General features: G+C 43.0%; 1 protein-coding gene across 6 annotated transcripts in view; it reads left to right on the forward strand.

Moving 5' to 3' along the window:
- Nucleotides 1-15,712, forward strand: part of OSBPL3 (oxysterol binding protein like 3) — a 178,782-nt gene that overhangs the window by 61,830 nt on the left and 101,240 nt on the right. The window contains exon 2 of one of the 6 annotated variants that reach the window (XM_086694148.1): nucleotides 5,667-5,841. The exons of the other annotated variants lie outside the window; for them this stretch is intronic. The gene's annotated coding sequence lies outside the window, so the exon portion shown is untranslated. The remainder of the gene's footprint in view (nucleotides 1-5,666; nucleotides 5,842-15,712) is intronic. 6 annotated transcript variants of the gene reach the window in all.

The raw sequence follows: 15,712 nt of genomic DNA on the forward strand, positions 1-15,712 counted from the left end.
TTATGTGGCTGAGAGCAGAGAGAAGCAAGGTTTTTTTTTTTTTTTTTTTTTTTAATAAGGGTACTAATCTCATTCATGAAGGCCCCACCCTCATGGTCTAATTAGCTTACAATGGCCTCACCTCCATATAACCATCACATTGGGGATTAGGCTTCAATTTATGAATTTTGGGATGACAACACATTCAACACATAACATATAGATATTCCACTTTTTGTTTATCCATTCAGTAGTTGCTAAGACATAGGATTTTCCGCTTTTTTTTAAGTTTTTTTTTTATTTAAAAAAAGTTTTTTAATGTTTATTTATTTTTGAAAGAGAGAGAAACAGCACAAACGGGGAAGGGACAGAGAGAAAGGAAGACAGAATCTGAAGCAGGCTCCAGTCTCTGAGCTGTCAGCACAGAGCCCAATGTGGGGCCTGAACTGACGAACTGTGAGATCATGACCTGAGCTGAAGTCAGACGTTTAACCGACTGAGCCACTCAGGCACCCCGTGGATTTTCTACTTTTTAATGTTTATGAATTAGGCTGCTGTGAACATTCTTGCATAAGTTTTTCTGTGGACATATGTTTTCAAGTCCCTTGGGTATATACCTGGGCGTGGAATTGCTGCCTCATATGGTAACTGTGTTTAACATTTTGAGGAACCCTCAGACGGTTTCTCAATGTATACCTCCCCACCAATTTCTCTACATCCTTGCTGATATGCCTGTGGGCTTGTTGGTTTCTTTATTTATTATCGTAGCCATCCTAAAGGGTGTGAAGTGGTATTTTTTTGTAGCTTTTATTTGCATTTCTCTCATGATTAATGAGGTTGAGTGTTTTTCTCATGTGCTTATTGACCATTTGTGTTGTTTTCTTTGGAGAAGTATCTCTTCAGGTCCTTTGCCTGTTTAAAAAAAAAATTGGGTTGCTTTTTCACTGTTGAGTTGTAAGAACTCTTTATGTTTTCTGGATACTAGACCTGTCTCAGGTATATGATTTGCAAATATTTTCTCCCATTCTTGGATTGTGTCTTCATTCTGTTGATGTTATCCTTTGAAGCTTAAAGGTTTTTAATTTTGATAAAGTCCAACTTACTACTTTTTTCTTTTATTGCTTTTGCTTTAGGTGTCATAGCTAATAGGGCATGACCTAATTTAAGGTCAGGAAAGTTTATCCCGGTGTTTTCTTTAAAAGATTTTAGAGTTTGAGTTTTTACATTTAGGTCTTTAGTTTATTTTGAGTAAATTTTTTTATATGGTATGACATTGTGAATATCCACTTTTACATGAGACTATCCACTTTTTTTCCAGCACCATTTGTAGAAAAGACTGTTCTTTGCCCATTAAGTTGTCTTGTCACCTTTTTCCAAATGAATTGACCACGTTGTGGGTTTAATTTCTGCATTCTCAATCCTGTTCCCTACATCTGTATGCCTCCCTTTAAGTCACTGAATACTGGCTTGATTCCTGTAGCTTTGTAGTAAGTTTTAAAATTGGAAACTGTGATTCCTACAGATTTGTGAAGATTGTTTCTTGGTACGATGTTGATGTCCACTCTTTTACATCACACGTTTTGATACATCTTTTCTCTGCCATCTTAAAGTGCTATGAGAAATGTTGCTTTGAAGCAGCCTTGAATTCTGTTTCTGGTTGAGTCTCACTATCCACATATGAAATGTATGGATTTGGAACCGGGCATGTTGCAAAAGTTTGACCACTAGCTTTGTCTCGGTTTCTTAGCTGTAAGGATGAAGCTTAAAGCCTAAGTCAAGGCAGCATTCTGAGAATTAAATATCCTAACATATGTAAAAGCATCTAGCATGGTGTCTGGGAAATAAAAGGTCCAAAATGAGTATGTATTGCCTTTCCCGTCCCCTTGTCATGGATGCCAGAAAATTTTCTTTGTGCCTTATGAGATGGTTTTAAGGTCTTCCTTAAAATCAGCCTTCTTCAGTTTAGAAACTGTTTTCCCCAAGGTTATCATATGGTTAAGTTTTCTCGCCTGGTCTGTAGGATTGTTTGTAGTACAGTGTTTCAGGCTTTGTTTACTGTTTGATCCCCGCCGTCTAGAATTGTCCCTGACCAATAGTAAGTGCTCAGTAAACATTTGTTAAGTAAATACTAAGTGTTGATCCCATTTTCTTCTTTATTTGGGTAAATACAGTGCAGATTACTGGAGATGTGTTTTTAAGTGAGCCTGCATAACAGTTGCATAAGTGCTTACTTTCTGAGATAATTTCCACAAGATTTCTTTTAGCAGTTTGTCCAGTCAATTTACAATACCTTTCTCTGGAGTGCTACTTCTTTTCTCCAAATGATGCCATACTTCCCATTCAGATGTCTCCTCTTCGGGGCAATTTCAGACTGAAGTTGAAAGGACTGAGTCCCGAGTATAAATTTGAGAAAGCAATAGGGGAACGGGAGTTGGGAAGTTGGGTTTGGGGGAAGGTATGTGATAATGAGAGACAAGGGAAGGGCTTTTAGGGGAAGATTGGGTCAAATAGGGAACCGTGTCCTCAGTTCTGAGACTTGCTTTTGTTTTTTATATGATTGTCATGGTTTCTTGTGGTTTCTCTAGACCAAGTCTAGACATGAAATTATAAGCAAAGAATATCTAAATGTTATTTACTGGCTGTTGTGAGCCTGAATTGTAACCAAGAAATGGTGTCTGTGCATGTTAAGGTATTATCTGCATGATGGATAGACCAACCTTTAAAGGTAAAGGTTCAAATCATTTCATGGACTCAGAGGATAACTGAGTTTTAAAGCTAGACAGGATCGCCAGGCTGAGGGAATATCTTAAGTGTCACCTCAAAGAAGACATTCCATGGTCAAATAGGTTTGGAATAGGTTCAACAAAATTGTTTAACAGATTTGGTATTTGTTTTAACTGCAGGACTTCTCAGAGCCTTTAATGTGCCCACATATATTACACTGTGTCTTCAAGAGGGAAGGTAGGAGCAGCAGTTCCCAAGGTGACTGGTGTGGGGGGACTTATTTTTCTCTCCACAGAGAATCCCGTGGGTCTGGTATTTAGCAGAGCACATTTTTTTTTTTTTTTTTTTTAATTTTTATTTTTGGGACAGAGAGAGACAGAGCATGAACGGGGGAGGGGCAGAGAGAGAGGGAGACACAGAATCGGAAACAGGCTCCAGGCTCCGAGCCATCAGCCCAGAGCCTGACGCGGGGCTCGAACTCACGGACCGCGAGATCGTGACCTGGCTGAAGTCGGACGCTTAACCGACTGCGCCACCCAGGCGCCCCAGCAGAGCACATTTTGAATAATTGTGATCCAGGGTAACACCTTAATTTTTTAGACATGAACTCTGATTTTATACTCTTTTTGAATTGCTGTTTCTAGGGAGTCATGACTGTTGGTATACGTAGAAGCTGATTGTGTCTGTTGTGTTACTAAGAGGCCTGTCCAAAAAAGTCAGCCTTTAAACTAGGAGCTCTAATCAAACTCCTGAAACCCATATATATGTACATAAAATTTATAAAATACCTTACCTTCCAGGATCTAAATATTTATTTATTTTTAATCTGTTACATGCATAGCTTGGTTTAGGTAGTGCCTATTAATCCCTGATCTGATGAATTTGTCAAATTTAATTTCTGCAGCTTTTTTGCTCTGATCCATACCCCTTAAGGTAAAGGACAGGAAGATGCAGGGGAAAGAGGACCTTTAGACAACAAGCCTACTGACTTCTATGGCATAAACAAAGCACGGACAGCCACCTTGTTCTGGGTTGTCAGACCCAGCTTGTTACGACTGGATGCCTTCCCGGAGTTCTGGGGTAGAGCAGACTGTATCCAGTCATCAATGTGGATGCAGGCGACTCGGATCCTCCCCTTCTACCTTCCCTCCCTCCACCCAAACACCCACCCTTCCTTCTTGCTTCCAAGTCTGATGGGGGCTTATTTATTTAACTGTCTTTAAAAGAGAGGGGGTGAAGGGGTGGGGAAGAGCGGAGAGAGAGAGGGAGAAAGAGAAAGAGAAAGAGATAGAGGTTAGAAGAGGACTTAGTGGTATAGCTACCTTCACTTCTGGTAAATCCCGTGGGTTGGTATGTCACCCTTGTGGTGGCACAGCAGCCCAGATGAGATTTCCAGTGTCAGCGGTTTCCAGTCAGACCTCTAGTGAAAAGACCCAAGCACCACTGTTTTTTCTCATCTACATTCTTGGGGGTTTCTGCCTTGCCCTCCTTGATGACGGTGGAGGCAGGGTATGACACAGGCAAGTTCCCTGTCCAGGAGCAGAATGTTTTTCAAACAACAGAGACATAACCAGAAAGAAAGAAGGATCAGAGAGATGAAGGACTGCTGAGGGTATTCGAGTCCAAATCTGAGGTTGGTGAGTATTGGGGAAATAAGAGAAGCATGGATCCGGTGACTGTTTGGGGAAAATGGACCGTGCAAATCAGAAAAGTAATTGTTGTTTCATTTTTATATCCCCGATACGTGTTCGTTATTTTTAAAAATCAAGCAAAACAAAACAAAAAAAATTCGAAGGAGAAATTAAAACATTACCCAAAAAATCTCAACCAGAAAATAACCAGTGTTGACGTTGATTTCAGGCTTGCCTCTATGCATAGAGTGAGAGAGATGGACAGAGGGGGATGGATAGATCAACAATGGGCAGAAATAATTGTATAAGACTGAGGTCCAACTAAACAGTTATACAGGAAAACTATTCTAGTTGATCTTGCTTACATTTAACAAAAGGAAAATAAATTGCCAATCTTCTGAAAAGTTATCCTTTATCTGAAGAGGGTTAGTTCTGTTAGTTCAGAAGAAAGACGAACACCTCCAACAGCTTGGGGGTCCAATGAGTTGCACACACTATGGCAATATAATAAACAATCTGACACTTTTGCCTGGCGTCCCTCCCTGATTTCAGGTGTCTGTCACTTGTTTTATTTTTAATCTTGTTAGGATTTATACTTTTTAAAATATTTCTTTTAATGTTTATTTATTTTTGAGAGAGAGAGAGAGAGAGACAAAGCATGAGCAGGGGAGGGGCAGAGAGAGAGGGAGACACAGAATCCGAAGCAGGCTCCAGGCTCTGAGCCATCAGCACAGAGCCCAATGTGGGACTTGAACTCATGAACCGTGAGATCATGACCTGAGCCGAAGTCGGACACTTAACTGCCTGAGCTACCCAGGTGCCCCAGGATTTATACTTTTAACACTCACTAGCTTTAATTCCCCTGGTTATTCCCCTGCTTTTTTAATCCTAATCAGTGCACTGTTAACCATTGGTCTTTTCTCCGTGACTTTGTCGTTCTTGGTAATTTAACGTTTGGTGGGCTTCATTGTCATTAAGGTTTTTCTTTTTGGGGGGGGCGGGGAAAGGGCCTGTGGATGCCATATTTTCTGAGTTGTTTTTGGAAACTGTTGCCTATTGCCTTTATTTTTGAAGGACAACCTTGCTGTGGCCACATTGTCTTCTGAAGAGGTAGTGCTGATTTACAGTCTCCTTGCAATTTGTGAGAATATGCCTGTCATGAATTGGGAACTTTTAGGAATGTCTGCTTGCCTGAAATGGTGGTGATTATACTGGGCAGTGGCTGAAAGAAGTTTAAGTTGGTAAATTAGACATCAGATTATAAAAGCCCTTGACTGTTGGGAGACTGGCTGTTTTCTTGGTGAATTTCCTATTTGCTTGCCACATTTACAGCTTTCCTGCAGGCCAGATGGTAACTACTGGACAGCTTTGTGGAACTGTTTCTAGGACCTCGTCATTTGTGCAGGACCACTCTTAAAAGGCTTCTCACATTCACTCCCCACTCTGTGAAAAGGCACCTGGCTGGTGGAGAGTGGATTTTGATGCCTTCTGAAGATAGTAGCAAGTGGTAAATATTTTTATCTACCAAAAAAATTGGTGTCTGTTAATTGTGTGAATTAACTGTTTTTGTTGTTGTTGTTGTTCCAAAATATGATTTTTTCCTATCACCGACTATTGCCTTAAAACTAAGCAGCCGTTATAAGCCATTCCTAAATGACATGTGAACTTTATACAACTTTTTGTAACATTCCTAATGGTTTTCAGCTGAAGCTTTATGAGTTGGAAGATCTGATGTTTTTAATGTTTGTTTATTTTTGATAGAGAGAGAGAGAGACAGAGTATGAGTGGGTGAGGGGCAGAGAGAGGGGGAGACACAGAATCCAAAGCAGGCTCCAGGCTCTGAGATGTCAGCACAGAGCCCAACGCAGGGCTCGAACTCATGAACCGCGAGATCATGACCTGAGCCAAAGTCAGATGCTTAACCCACTGAGCCACCCAGGTGCCCTGAGGATCTGATCTTTTTAAAGAAGCTCATCTCTGTACTGGCATAGTTTGAAGTACCTGTTAAAGTTGGGCTTCTTACTAAAATTCCCCACTGATCTTATGTAGAAAACTAATAGCCCATCTCACCTTTTAATTCATTCTCTCCAAACGATGGAGAGGATGGGAAGGAAAATTTCCCAGATGAGTTACAACATTTAAATTTTGGCCATCATCCTTTATGGTGATTCAGCTGTACACCAGCCATTGACTTTTTCTAGTTGGTATGGGTGAGCACACATCTGGAGGATTTCAGGAGCCAGACGTCCCGAGGTGTTCTCTCGTCTTGTGCCAAAGGAAAGCTGAGAGAAAAATCAGCCGCTCAGAATGGTGTGGTAAAGCTGTGTTTCTGACATGGCAGCTACCAGCCACATGGGACTATGTGAGTTTAAATTATTTAAAGTTAAATAAAATTTAAAACTCGGTGTCTTAGTTGCACTGGCCACATTTTAAGTGTTCAACCGCCACATGAGGGGAAGAGACTGTGGTATCAGACAGCACCTAAAGTTCTATTGGATAGCTTCGGTTTATATGCCGATCATGATTTCATGATCCTCCGGGGCTCATTATAGCCCTTATGGGTTGGTCTTCTGGGTTTTTTTCCTCCCTCCCTCTGCTTTCAGTCATTCATATGCTCCAGCTCAGATGGTGAGGCGGTGTTCTTACTGCCTCGCTGGTGCCCTCTGGGAACCCTGTGTGTGGCCCAGATTAGATCGTTGCTCCGAAGGGTCAGCTGGACAACTCTCTGGCCAAGGCCCAAGAATTCTTGGTTGTAGTCAGTGTTCTTACCAAAGGATTCAATGGTTCTTGGGATTTTGACTCTCTAATTTAACAATAAAACCGCTCTTTAGAAATATTTAAACGTATCTGCTTAGGACTTTTACCTCACTTTCCTCTTAGTCTCTGGATGTATGCTCTTGATGGAGAGTACAGCCCTGGGTTCTGTCCTAATATGCCCATGCTGACCCTATGACCTCAGTAAGAATTTCTGTGTGGCTCATTTGCAAGCTGAGAGTTTACTCCCAGCCACTCACTGCTTAAGCTGTTGATAAATGCCCAATGGTATGTGAGAAATTTTAAGGTTTGTGCTAAAAGGTATACTTAGGGGGTTTTTAAGGGTTGGTTTGTCTTCTCATCTTTGCGCCTAGCTTTAGATCCCAGTGTCCCATTTATTGTCTCTCACTATCAGGCACATGCCCACCTTGATCAGCTAATTGACCCATACACTCTACTATGTACTTTGTATAAGTGACTTTCTAGGGGACGTCTGGGTTTGTTGACCAAGGAGCCCTCTTTTAAGTCTGACCGACACGACAGGAGCAGGATGCTCTGGTAGAAGGAGCCTGCTGGCCTGAGGGTCAGAAGAAGGAGACATAACCACTGAGTGAACTGTCTTTTGACCCCATGTTCTCATGCTTCCCATCTGGAGGGGAGTCTGCCAGGGGTTCCCACCTAGTGTTATAGTCATCTGATGCCATGTGACAAATGACCCCAAGACTTGGTGGGTTAAAACATTGACATTTAGCCCTCAAACCTGCAATATGAACAGGATTTGCGAGGGCGGGAGGGGGGGAGGTTGGATCCCACTCCACTCATTGTCGGTTGGGATGGTGAGAAGGCAGGGGGTAGGAACCTCTGAAGACTCACTCACGTGCCTCAGAGTTAGTGGTGGCTGTTAGCTGCTGTGGGAGTGTGGCCTCACTTCTTTTCAAAATGGACCTCTCCAAGTGTTAGTCTGGGCTTCCTTATGTCATGATGGCTAAGTTGTAGAGTGAGCATCCCAAGAGAGACACAACATCAAGTGGAAGCTGTGTTAACCTTTCTTTCTTTCTTTCTTTCTTTCTTTCTTTCTTTCTTTCTTTCTTTCTTTCTTTCTTTCTTTCTTCTATTTGAGAGAGAGCAAGCAAGTGAGCATGTGCGAGCAGGCAGAGAGGGGCACAGGGAGAGAGAGACAGAGAGAGAGGGAGAGAATCTTTTTTTTTTTTTTTTAAACATTTATTCATTTTTGAGAGACAGAGACAGAGCATGAGTAGGGGAGGGGAAGAGAGAGAGGGAAGGCACAGAATCCGAAGTGAGATCCAGGCTCTGAGCTGTCAACACAGAGCCCGATGAGGGGCTCAAACCCATGAACCATGAAACCATGAAACCATGACCTGAGCTAAAGTTGGGCACTTAACCGACTTAGCCTTCCAGGCGCCCAAGAGGGAGAGAATCTTAAGCAGGCTCTATGTTCCTCACAGAGCCTGACATGGGGCTCGATCCCACAACCCTGGGATCATGACCTGGACTGAAATCAAGTGTCAGATGTTGAACCAACTGAGCCACCCAGGCACCCCATGTGTTACCATTTCTAACGTAACCTTGGAAGTCACATAGTGTCACTTCAGCCATAATGACAAGCCCACTGAGGTTCAAGGGAAGGGAACATAGACCCCAGAAATCAATGGAGTGGTGTCAGTGTTACTTTGTAAGGAATCTTTGGAGATGAAATGTATGTTTGTGTTGTCATCTTTGAAAAATATGTCTTCCACACCCAGTAATGATGAATCAGAATTGGCATCAGCTCTCTCTAAGCCATAAATAAGGCTTGAGATCTGACCTGTGTCTAGAAACTGGGGCACTTCTCCTTTTCAGGAGATGATTGTCATTGCTGGGTGCTGGAGCTGCCCTGCCTTTGGTGGGGGATTGCTATTTGCATAGCAGTGGGACTTCTTTGATGAGAGATGCTATCCGAATACAAAGTAGGGTATTGAAACACCTTCAGTGTGCTAACCTCCCTGCACAACCCAAGGGAATTCAGGATGAAGGGCGGGATCCTGGCTGCTGACAATCATTTCTAACATTAATTTAATGGAATTCAGCTAGAGTTTCGATACATTATTTACACCTCACATTCTGACTTAGGTTTTCTTGTAATTTCTATTACGTACTACTCTTTCATAGTGCCTTCATAAGATACAAGCTTCTAAACAGGATCCATTCAGCCTTACATGTGTACGTTATTTTTTTAATTTTTATTAAAAAAGGTTTTTTTTCAAATTTTTAAATATTTATTTATTTATTTATTTATTATTTTTTTTTTTAATTTTTTTTTTCAACGTTTTTATTTATTTATGGGACAGAGACAGAGCATGAACGGGGGAGGGGCAGAGAGAGAGGGAGACACAGAATCGGAAACAGGCTCCAGGCTCCGAGCCATCAGCCCAGAGCCTGACGCAGGGCTCGAACTCACGGACCGTGAGATCGTGACCTGGCTGAAGTCGGACGCTTAACCGACTGCGCCACCCAGGCGCCCCTAAAATTTATTTTTGAGAGAGAAAGAGAGAGACAGAGAGAGAGGGAGACACAGAATCCAAAGCAGGCTGCAGACTCTCAGCTATTGGCACAGAGCCCAACACAGGGCTGAAACCCATGAACCGTGAGATCATGATCTGAATTGAAGTCAGACGCTTAACCGACTGAGCCACCCAGGCACCCCACATTCTTACATTTGATAAATGAGGATACTTGTATCTTTTTCCAGTATTGAGATTAAAATAAATTTCAGTAAAAACCTCCTAGTGGCTAATGTAATGGGGGAGGGGACACACAGGCCATCAATTTGATAAATAACCTGCCACGTGCCAGGTTCTGTCCAGTTGTAGGCAATTTAGAAGATAAAACCAAAAAAGAATAAGACACTGCCTTCAAATAGCTTCTGGTCTGTGCACTACTGGAGAGAAAAAATAACCGCAGCATGGTCAGCATTAGTTACAGAGGTGCTTTTACGTTTTTCTTCCCTTTTTAGCTCTAGTCTCCTGATATCCACCCCAGTTTTTAAAAATCTGTTCTCTCTGCCTTTTCCATCCAGTTCTCCTTGTAATTTTGTTCAGCTTGCACAATTTAAATGTGTTGCACATTCATTTTCTTGCAACAGTCCTTCCCCTAGGAGTGTGTAAAAATTTCCTATGTCCCTTTTTCTCCCTGCCTGCATTCACTAATTTAGTGATTTCTTGCTTTCTTTCGAGCCTCTTACAAGGCATTGTTTATTTTATTGCAGTTCTGGAAGGACACCCCCAAACTGTATATCGAGAAATTGGTTTCATAGAATTTTTTTTAAAGCTTAGATTCTCCATCCTAGAGTTATTTTTAGTCAGGCCGACAAAGGGACATCAAATGTGCACATCTGATACACCAGCCACTAGGTATTTAGTTTCTTGTCATTTGAGTCGGTTCGGCTAGTGCTTCTGGAGCATTATTCATGTTTACGTTTTAGCGTCATGTTTACATTTCTGAAAAGACAATTAGTAGATTTTTAAAGGAGATAGAGAAGTTTTTAAAATGTGTATTCACATTTCACAGTGACTCAGTTGATCGTCTTTTTAGATAAATACTGAAACGCAGCCTGTGGTTGCCAATTGTTAAAACTCTACCCCGCTTCCCCCGGCAGTTGTCAGTTAAGGATGGATAACAACACCCACTGATAAAATTCAAACCACCAGATGTTATTTTAAGTTCTTGGGTGGCGCTCTCTCTTCTTACCCTTCAAACTGCTAAGTCACATCCTGTTTTGCATTTTAATTTGCTATAAATTAGATGTAGTAGACGTAGGTCTGGCGTTAGATACTAAAATGAAATTTAGTGCCAAAATAAAGGAAGGCAGTTCTGTGGAGTAAATCTTTCTATCCTTTCTGGATGCAAGATTTAGGGCAGTGGTTCTCCACCCTCACCGTGCATCAGAATCACCTCGGGAGCTTTTCAGACGCCTTCGCCTGGGCCGAGACCTCATCCCAGAGAGCCTGCATGAATTGGTTTGAGTGGGGTGACACTGGTATTTTGTAGAAACTCCCCCGGGTGATTCCATCATGCAGCCGGGCTTGAGCACTATTGCATGAGGTGTCCTCTCCGCCTCCACCTTCCCCTCTACCTGGTCGGGTCCTATTCCCATTTTGCCCCCTGCAGGCCATCTCTTTCAAGCTTTTGCTCACAACTCCAACCCCACTGAGCTGTTCACCAGTGACTGCCCACAACACCGACCTGATATCCCGCCCTGAACTGGGTTCTCATTTGTTTCATCTACACACATCTTATCTCTTTGATCAGAGTGGTTTCCTCCTTGCATTCAGCTGCAGTCACTCAGTTTCCATCATTTCGGGGTTAGCACAGCTGTGGATGTTCAGTATGTACTTTATAGACATGTACTGAGTTGGATTTTCATCAGTGTAGCCATTCTCCTTCGGCTTCTTGCATTTTCACTGTAACTTTATTAGCCCACATGCATCCATAAGTGTTTCTTCTCTTTGAGATGTGGCACGCCAAGTAAGAGTGGCCACACTGTAGGAGGAGGGAGCACAGCCCATTTCTGATTGTGCCATTCAGGCATGGAGGGGTTGACCTGTGGACTCCACCTTCTCCACACAGAACATCTTGTTCTAGAGCGGCTGCTGGGACCTCGTGGGTGGGTGGCACATACAACATGAAGCGGGCTGTCCGGCTGGAGAAAGAAAAAACGCTTGGGGGAATGGATCTCTGCCCGAAAGCCCAAGAATATGGGGTTGTTCCAGGAGAAGATGCCCCTAGAACTGGAAAACAGTAGCTTTCTTTACTTTGTCAAACTGTGAGGATTCTCACTGCCGGTGTTTCGGGGGCCCCTGTTTCTGGCCCAGGAAGCTGACCAGGGAATGGCTGGTTGGCACCTTTCTGTTGACAGGTACAGAGGTGACTAAGATTCCTCATTTTTAGGTATGCTACATCACTGACATAATGATGGCATACGTTATTGGCACTAAACCACCGTAACCGAGAGATCCCCAAATTCAGTGGTTTTTGACAAGATGGAAGTTTATTTCTCTCATGTAACCGTCCAGATATGGTTATTCCTGAGCTGGCACAGTGACACTACCATCCTACACCAATGACTTTCATTTTCTGGGTCTAGTTGTCACCGTGTCTCAGCCCTCAGAAATGGGGAAAGGGCAGAGAGTGTGTGCACATCTCTTGTTAGCACAGCTTCCACGGTACCTCATCGGCAGAACTTAGTCATAAGCCCTCACCAAGCTGCAAGGACGGCCGGAAGTGTAGCTTCTATTCAGATGACCTTGTGGCCAAGTACAACTTGAGAGTTCTCTTAGTAAACAAAGAGAGAATGTATACCAGTGAGCAGTAACCCAAGTGATGCATAATAACCTGCCCAAATAGTAGATGTACCAACTATCACCCCTGTTCACTGGTTTGGTTAAAAATACACTAAACTGTCAAAAATTCAAATGAATGTCTAGTGCTGTAATGTCATGGTAGGAAACTGAAGGTCTCGAGGGGGCCATGTGGTATTTCTACCTTTCAGAGGAAGGTAGCCTGTGAGTTGGAAGAGGATACAGAAAGTGGACAAATAACCATAGCACAGGTGGTGTTGACAGACAGATTTGGTTTATGGGGAAGCCTCATGGCATCTTTGAGAACGAGCGTGTTTGGCAAGAGATTTGCCATCCTGATCAATAGAGTTCAACTGAAATTTAATGGCATGGAAAAAACATTAAAACTTGATTGAACGGAGAACAATAGGCATAGCAAAGGGGGAGTGCGGTAACAGAGGAGAACTTTAGTAATTCATAAACACACCTGGGAAGCAGGGTGGTTGTGTATTATCGGCCTCTGTGCAGCCTATGAGGACTAAGCAAAATAAACGGGAAACATTAAAATTTGGACATAGATAAGATGGTCTGATTCATCTCATCAAGAAGGTGAGGGTGGTTCTCATGGCTAACCTATGATTCTAGAAGGGAATATTTTGCTTTAAAGAAGTAGACGAGGGGCGCCTGGGTGGCGCAGTCGGTTGGGCGTCCGACTTCAGCCAGGTCACGATCTCGCGGTCCGTGAGTTCGAGCCCCGCGTCGGGCTCTGGGCTGATGGCTCAGAGCCTGGAGCCTGTTTCCGATTCTGTGTCTCCCTCTCTCTCTGCCCCTCCCCCGTTCATGCTCTGTCTCTCTCTGTCCCAAAAATAAATAAACGTTTAAAAAAAAAAAAAAAAAAAAAAGAAGTAGACGAATGAAAATCCAGACCTTAAAGGTGAATTTCTGGGTAAGAGAGAAAAAAGCCACAGAAATGTTGTTGTAGTAGGACCAATATTATGGATTACTAGACAAATGATGCTTTCTCTCCAGAGACTGTAAGTCTAGAGGGGCTGCCGAATGTGCTGATAAAAGCACTGAAAGTTTCATTCCACAAATTTCTTTCTAAATTTTTTTAAACGTTTATTTTATTTATTTATTTATTTATTTATTTATTTATTCATTCATTCATTCATTCATTCATTCATTCATTCTATTTCTGAGACAGGGAGAGACAGAGCATGAACAGGGGAGGGTCAGAGAGAGGGAGACACAGAATCTGAAACAGGCTCCAGGCTCTGAGCTGTCAGTACAGAGCCTGACGCGGGGCTCAAACTCACGGACCACGAGATCATGACCTGAGCTGAAGTCGGACGCTTAACCGACTGAGCCACCCAGGTGCCCCTCATTCCACTAATTTCTGATAAACTCTTAACTTGTTTTGATGATTGTTTAATTTTTAAGACTGAGAAAATAATGCAAGGGTTGAGGTATTTGGATTTCTGGGAACTCAGCCCAGGTATCAGCATGAAGGATGGATGAGTTTGCTCTCGAAGTAAGCAGTAGGCTTCATGTTCCAGTGACAAATCCAGGGGCCATCCACCAGGCTGTGGTCTGGAGGAGGGTGAAGATAGCAGAGTGGGTAGACAGCTGCCTTACTAAAGTCAGGGGCATGGGTGAGATGATTAAGAACTAAAGCTCACAGAAGGAAGTGGAGGAAGGACCAAACTTGAGTCAATGCCTATGTGCCTGGAGAGAAAAACAGGAGCCAGGGAGTCACACTTGAAAGCTAAGAGGAACGAATTAAGAGTGCTACACGAGCATGCTAGAATAAGGTCTGCAGAACTAATGTCAGGAAATAGCTGAGGCTTTCAAAAAGTGGTTAAAAGCTACAAAACGTATATCCAGAGCCAGATGAACAAATAAAAGTAAGCTTCTGAGTGTGGAAACTTGCTCTTTGCAGAACATCATGAGTGAAAAGAATTGTTCCAATTCTACTTTTCTCCCCCACCTCTATTTTCAAAAGGAGAAGTACTATGAAAAGAACTGAATACACATAGAGAAGAGGAAATTGAAAACCAAGACAGGTGAAGGAATAGGAAATAGGTACCTAGCCCTGTGAAACAGGTTCTGGATGCCAGTTCAGACCAAAACCAAAACTGAATTACTTTGGTCTTCTCGAACCTCTGAGAGTAAGTAGTGTCAGATGAAAAGGATTGCGATAGGTATCAGAAGCCTAAAAATGGGTAGATGCTGTCAAGATCATTAGAAAGAGAGGAAATTTCTGGAAACTCCAGAGCAGTGGTCCTCAATCCTGGCTGCACATTGGAATCTACTGGGGAACTCTTACCAAACCACTGCTGCCCAGGTCCTACCCCTACATTTATGATTAAAGCATGCTAAGGACATGATACCACCCTGTAGGATCTTCCCACAAGCACCCAGGGGTCAGAATCCCAACTGCATACAGATGAGTTCTGTCCATTCACGGCAGAATTCTTTAATGTAGTATTCCTAATCAGGTGAACGTTTTATGTTTAGAAAAGGAGTCAGTTTGGGTTTACTTAAGACAAGTCATCCTGAATTATTCTAGTTTCCCCTTGTGGTTTGGTTACTGGATCATAAAAATGAATCAAAAATTAAAAACCTCACAGATATGATAGATCTTTCTGCCAGTTGATAAGTGGGGATTGGGGGAAGGTCATTCTGAGCTCAGGAACTTGTTCTGGGAGGGTTGGGACGGACTAATACATGTGATCTACCACCTCGGGACCACCTGGGAGGCAAAATAGTGAGAATGTGGTAGCTGGGGAGGAGGACACAGCCTCATGAAATCATGCCAGCAGTAAAAGCCACTCTCCTGATCCCTGTGAATCAGGCAGAAAACTAAGGTCTGAGTCAAAAGCTCCTCTTTTGGGAGGGGATTCATCTAGGTTGTAGGACATGGACTTTTCATAGTAATCATTTGGCAGGTACCTTTACCTCCTTCCCCATATCTGTGTGCAAGTGCTCTGTCCTAGAAGCCCTGCCAGCTTTGAGTCGTCCATCTGTACACTTTGAAAGGCTAGCGTGAGCAGCCGTGGCCATCAGGATCTCCCCCAATTGTCCTCTTCCCTTTCTTCACCAGCGGGTACCTTTGATACGCTCCTTTCCAATCCTGTGAGCTGGGGGTTATTGTGTGTCTTTCCCTCCCTCCCCGCTCACTTGTTCCAAGCATCTCGAGGCAATTGGACTGTCAGGCTGAGGCCTGCACCTCCCCTGAAAGACAACACAGAGGCATCCTAGAGAGCTGAGTAGAAAACTGCCCACTAT

Source organism: Puma concolor, chromosome A2, assembly GCF_028749965.1.
Source record: "Puma concolor isolate L17-30 chromosome A2, mPumCon1.1.hap2, whole genome shotgun sequence".
Lineage (NCBI taxonomy): Eukaryota > Metazoa > Chordata > Mammalia > Carnivora > Felidae > Puma > Puma concolor.